Source organism: Globicephala melas, chromosome 6 (assembly GCF_963455315.2).
Source record: "Globicephala melas chromosome 6, mGloMel1.2, whole genome shotgun sequence".
Classification (NCBI taxonomy): Eukaryota; Metazoa; Chordata; class Mammalia; order Artiodactyla; family Delphinidae; genus Globicephala; species Globicephala melas.
The window spans coordinates 34,837,715-34,844,567 of record NC_083319.1 but is presented as its reverse complement, the minus strand read 5'-3'; positions in this window follow the sequence as shown (position 1 = coordinate 34,844,567).

Below are 6,853 nucleotides of genomic sequence, written 5' to 3'. Positions count from 1 at the left end.
AATCCTCACTCACTGCCGTGGGATCTGATGAAATTAGAAGGTTCTCTCTAACCAAGGCACCCTCCTGCCTTAAAGTCCTTCTGTGCCTTCTCAGGATAACATTGAAACTCCTTAGCATGACATTTAAGACCCTTTGTGATTTGTCCCCTCTAACCCCTCCAGCCTTGGCTCTCTCACTGCTCCCCACCCTGCGCATCATACTGCAGGCACCGGCCAGCAGGAGCTACTCACAGCTCCCTGACAGCAAGCCACCACTCACCTCTGGCCTTTAGCACATGCAACTCTGTCTTCCAGAAATGCCATCTCTCCCCTGGCCCTTTTCAGATTTCAAGATTCAGCCCAAGTATCACCTCCTCCAGGAAGCCTCCCCAGACCTTCCCAGGCTTTGCTTTGCTCCGTTTCTTGTTTCTCTTTCCTCCACCGCGTGAGAGACGCACACCAGTTTCTGTGTCTGTCTGCCTCCCCAGTCTATGGGTGGCCTGAGGATGGGGATGGTGTCTCGTTCATCTGTGCACTGCCAGGGCCTCTGTGACAGGGTTGTCAGTAACAGGAGCTGAGTGAGGGAGGGATAATGGGTGGCAGATGCTTGCCAATGTGGAAACTGCTGGGCCTGGTGAGGGCTGTGCTGAGGAAATAGTCTTTGAAGCAGAGAGAACTGACTCGAGACAGAGGTGAAAGTCAAGGGCATCCTGAGCAGCTGTTCATCCCTGCTGCCCTACTCTGGTCACCTAGGAGCTGGATACTGCTGGATCCAAGATACCCTGGTGCATTCGTTGGCAGATCTGCACTATGTATCGTTAACGGTGGGGCAGCATTTCAGGATCACTCAATCAGAAAGTGTGTGAAGATACACTTGGCCCCTGCCAACTCTTTGCACTTCAACCGTTGCCTCATTATGGCCCAGAACCAGCAAAGATAACAGGAAGGGAAAGTCAGTTGAATGGGTTTCATAAGTAACATGCATTTGGAGTCCAAAGTTTGTGGTCCAAGGACTCTGCTAACAATGAACATTATTTAGCAGCTTTACTAGAACTTTCTGGGGCCCTTATCACCTAATGGCCCTTTCATTCATCTCATATCCCCTCCTTTTATAGTGGAGAAGACCAAGGCCAAGAGAGAGGAAGTTGCCCAAGGTCACAGGGAGAGGCTGGTGAAGGGACCAGGAGCCAGGCTCTCACTCCAACCCTCATGCCCTTTGCACAACCCTTGCCCGTTCTGTGATTGCTGTCCAATAATTAACTGTGGATTTAGAAAGACATGGACTCCTTGGAGCCATTCATGAGGGTCATGAAGGGACAGATCCATTATACAGAGTCTTTGAACCAGGAAGATACATCCTATTGATGTGGTAACATAATCTTTTCTTATTTTTTTTTTCTTTTCTTATTTTTTTAAAACTTTTATTATGAACAAATTTAAATATACACAAAAATAGAGAGAGAGAGAGAGAGAGAGAGAGAGAAAGAAAGAGAGAGTATAATGAATCCTCTGTGCCCATCAGCAGCCAGCTTAATAATTATCAGCGCCTGCTGTTCTTGGTAATATAACTTGGTAACATAACTTTTCCCCAGGAAACTAGAGGAGATACGTGCTCCAACCAGTATGATCTTTTCAAATTGCACATGGGATCGGGATCGTGTTAACTGACCTCCTTCTTCCTCAAAAGTCTAATAGGATCCTCTGCTGTCGAAAAGAAGACAGAGCAGGGCTCCCACCCTGCCCTAGACAGCCTACCTCTTGACTTCTTTTAAGTGAGGGAAAGATACACTTCCCTTTTCTTTAAGCCACTTTTATTTTGGGTTTCCTCTTGCGTCAGTAGTTCACAAGTGTAGCTACATATTAGAATCAACAGAGGAACTTCAAAACAAAAAATGAAACAACAATAAAAACCAGACAATGCAGTACAACACTGAGGGAATTCCAATTCAGTTGGTCTGGAGTGTTTCTCAGGCATCAGTGTTTTAAAAAGCTTTCCAGGTGATGCTAACACACAGACACAGTTGAGAACCTCTGTTTAATCATATGTGTCTGAACTGATTCTGGTACATGGCTCAGCTGAAAGGTCATCTTCTCCCAAGAAATCCCAGGAGAAGGAAATCTGGACTCCCTCTTTGTGCTTCTACAGAGCTGGGTGCTAATCTCTATTAGAGGTATATGGCAGTTTATTTTTATTTTATTTTTATAAATTTGTTTATTTTATGTATTTATTTTTGGCTGTGTTGGGTCTTCGTTGCTGCGCACAGGCTTTCTTTAGTTGCGGTGAGCAGGGGCTCCTCTTTGTTGTGGTGCGCGGGCTTATTGCGGTGGCTTCTCTTGTTGCAGAGCACGGGCTCTAGAGCGCAGGCTCAGTAGTTGTGGTGCATGGGCTAAGTTGCTCCACAGCATGTGGGATCTTCCCAGACCAGGGCTCGAACCCATGTCCCCTGCACTGGCAGGCAGATTCTTAACCACTGCGCCACCAGGGAAGCCCTATATGGCAGTTCAGTGCATTCATTTTGTTTGGGTCAGTCTGTCTGCTGTCTCCAGGTGGTACCATGTGTGCCTGGGCCAGGGGTCAGAGTTCTTAACTGGGCCTCCAAAATTCTGCATGGCCCACGCCTCCAGCCTCTTCCAGAACCATTCACCCCTTTGCGCTTCCCACTTCTGCCCACTTGTCTTTTCCCAGTTCTTTGAATGCATCTTGACCCCTCCCACCTCCAGGACTGGGCACACGCCTGTCCCTATTACCTGCAATGTAACCTGCCTCTTCATTCAGTTGGGCCCTCCTTGTCTTTCAGATCTCATCCTCTATCCTTGCTACTCAGAGCATGGGCTTGGCACTAGCAGCGCTGGCATCACTGGGCAACTTAGACACGCAGAACAGAAGGCATTTATAGTTAACAAGGTTTAACAAGGTCTCCCAAATATGTAGAATGCAGCTATGATGGGTAGTTCTGACTCAAAAATATGATTGGGGTGAAGGCAGGAGAAGGGGGTGCTGTTTTTAGAAGAAAGGAATGTTGGGCAGACAAAAGAAATGATGTCCACCATAATGATGGAGTGTCTACACAACAGAATACTGTCGACCACCTGGCCTGCTCCAGCTAGGCCAGAGGCCATAATCCCAAATGCCTACAAAGCCTATAGATTGAGTGTATCAATGTATTAGTTTCCATTTGTTAGCTGTAACAAATTATCACAAATTTAGTAGCTTAGAACAACACAAACTTTATCTTGCAGTTCTGGGGGCTCGGAAGTCTGAAATGAGCGTCACTGGGCAAAATTAAGGTGTTGGCAGAGACCCATGTTCCTTCTGGAGACTAGGGGAGAATTGTTCCCTTGCCTTTCCCAGCCACTTGCATTCTTTGGCTTGTGGCTGCATCACTTCAACCTCTGCTTCCATCATCGTATCTTCTCTGATGTTGACATTCCCGTCTCCCTTTGATGAGGACCCTTGTGATTACATTGGACCCACCCATATGATCCAGGATCATCTCCCTACTTCAGGATCCTTAACTGCAGACATCCATGTGCTGCCACAACGTCTGTTTCCATCCCAGTGTTATTTGTGTGTTTGTGTGAGAGTCTCGATTCTAGTCGGAACTCAGACACTCATTCTCCTGTGTGACATTGGGCAAGTCCCTCTCCCTTTCTGGATTTCAGTTTCCTCAACCATGAACTGAGGTGTAGAGGGAGGGAACAAACAAGGAAGCCAGGCAGGTGGGAGGGAAACAGTTTGTGGTAAAGACTCAGGGCTGCTTTGATTTGACAACATTCAGACTTAGTTCATGTTCACAGACTGTAAATTTAGCCGAGTGTAGAGGTTCACGTAGGAGAAAAAGAGGGGGGGAGGTATATTTTGGGTTGCTTTTACATGCATCTTTATTTATTTATTTATTTATTTATTTGCATCTTTATTTTTAAACTTCCATTTCTTGCACCTCCCTTGGTGTCTTGACCCCGTCTTCCATCTTCTGTTCAAATGCAGAGAATGGAGGCATCTGCTATGTTCATTGTAGAATCAATGCCCAGGGAAGCTGGCATGTCTTTTTGTTTGGAATCTGTCTGATCCATTCATTATCTCAGAGCCTGGAATCTTCTCCAGCAACTTCCTAGACATCCAAGGCTTCAAAACCCTGAAAGAGAGATATAGCTTCTCTTTCCCCACCAGGCCAGTGTAAACACATCCCTGGGTGACATTCTTTGCTGACAATGACCTGACTATGGCTTGTGTTATCTCATTATTCCCCTTCAATCCTTTCAGTCCAAATACTCACAGTGGCTCCAGGCCCAACTTGCATTCTAGAGGCCTGGATCATTTTTTGCCAATTAAAAAGATGAATCTAAAACATTCCTTCTGCAGAAATAATCTGTGCCTTTTACCCTGAGCCATTGCACATTCATCCGTCTCTCTAAACCATAAATGTCAAGCACTGTGGAAGGTTTTAAGTTTTAAAATTTTTGGATGCTTTTACAAATGCCTTGCAACAGGACTACCTTCTGGTGCCAGCCACAGCTTATGAAGTGTCACGGGTGGGTCTTCTGGATGGACTCTAGATACAGACAAAGCATTCACTTGATAAGTCCCTTTCTTAAAACCACCCATGATGGAGTCATAGAATCCCAAAGACCACTTAGGCTGCTGCTTCCCAAATATAGTTGTGCATCAGAAGCATATGGGGAACTTAAAAAATTCCTGGATCACAACCAACATCTAATAATTTAGAATCTCTGAAGGTAAGCCCAGGGAGATTATAAAGTTTTGCTTTTTTTTTTTAATGCTCCCCAGGCAATCCTGATGCACAGCTACATTTGGGAACCACTGGTCTAGTTCAGTCCTTATCTGGTATTCTCCTCTATAGGATTTTGCCAAGTGGTTTTATATCCCTCCTTGTACTCCTCCAGTGATGGGGGACTGACTGCCTTTCAAGGCAGCCCCTCCCACCCATCCTTAGCCAGCTCTGCTTTGTCATGAAGTTCTTCCTCTGACCCCGTTAACTTCCTCTCATGGGTCTGGCTCTGTCTTCTAGGGCCCCACAGACTACGTCTGTTTTTACCCTTTGGAGATTTGGAGGGTGAAATCCTGTCCCTTGAGCTCTGAGGGATGGATACGCCCAGTTCCTTCAGCTGCTTCTCACAGGATGCAGCCTCTCCCAAGGGGGTCACTTCTTGTTTGCTGCTGGCCTCTCACACCTGCCACAGCTTTCCAAGTGGTCTGACCATATGAAGACTGACTGATACTTGTTTTGTCATAGACTCACTGCCTCTATCAATGAGGCCTGTTAATAGTTGACCAAATAATCCTTAAGTTAATCTACCAAGGAGTGCCATGCCAAGTGCCCAAGGGGTGCTAGGCTGGTCATGTGCTGTGTGGGAGGCAGAAGGGGTTTTGCAAGGGGCCACATGGTTGCTGGGAAAACATGAACATAGATGTGGCAAGACACAAGATGTAGTGCTTTTAGTGAAGAACTAAATTTTGCCTCAAGGACTGTGAACATCCTAAGGATGACATGGTAACAAAAGATTGCATAGAGATGTAGCTTAAGGAAAGAATCATGTGAATTAGTCAGGTTCAACAGGAAAATGTGAATACTCTAAATATGTGGAGAGGTAAAGAGTTAATACAGACATTGGGTGCTGACAGAATTGCTGGAAGGGCCAGAGGGAGGGAGAATCAGGGAGGACTCGACCTTCAGGACTGATGCCCAGAACGAGATGGATGTGGCCCACCAGCGTTGTTACTATCTGAGGCCACCTCTGGAGCTATTTAGCTCAAGACACACCCCTGCAGCCATGATTCAAAGAGCAAGGGAACAGGTAGCTGGAGTCAAGGAGCTGCAGTTGCAGTGGCCACCCCACACCCAGGAAGCTGGAGAAGGATGCAGAAAATCCTCATGTTTCTGCCATCATGCTAGTGATGACCCAAGGGGGCAGGACAATGCCCTCCACCTTCCACATGTGACAGGGGTACTGCTAATCGGCACCACTGAGTTCACATCCAGAACTCTAGCTGCAAACAAGGCTGCGAAACAGCTTGTAGCTTCCCAACGTCTCCAACCAGAAGGAGGGTGCAGTGTAAGCGAAGTGACTGAGAGATGCAGGTTCTGGATTTAGCTTCCTTTATGGCAACAACAAGATGGAGACAATCTAAATGTCCATCAACAATCCACCCTACCATGGAATTTTACACCACCCCGGAGAGGAGGATGTTGTCTTTTAATTAGTGACATGAGAAAATGTTCATAATAAATTGCTGTTCAAAAAAAAGGTAGCAAAATAGAGGTCACCATATGATTTCATTTTTATTAAAAGAATTTTTGAAAAATGCAGAGGAAAAACCAGCAAGATGAATGGCAACTTTGGGGTGAAAGGATTGAAAGTAATATGTTTTCTTCTTTTATCCTGTTCTGTGTTTTCCAAGCTTTGTACATTGCACATATACTCTTTATGTCCTTTAAAAAAAAATGCAGCTTTTAAAAACACAAATATAAAATCAACTGGGAAAAAGAGCAGAGAGAGTGGAAGACAAATTAGTGAAACAAGGAAAAAACAGAGAGGGGAGACCCAGAAGGGGTTAAGGAGAAGTTCAAATGATGTTAACCTAACAAGGCGCCTCGTGTTGCGAGAAAGGAAGAATACAATTGGGGTCTAGTCTCCGATTGCTGTGTGACCTGTGAACTCCTACCCATTCGGGCCTTAGGACTCCAGCTCTGAGTGGCGATGCGAGAGGAGAGCGCTGGCGTGTTGCGGGATACCCCGCGGGGTACGGGGCGCTGGGACGTGGGAAAGGTGGGGCGCTCCCCGCCCCCGGTCCCATCACCCCAGTCCCAGCAGCCCCAACACGCCTGCGCCCGGAGGGAGGAGCTGCCTTAGC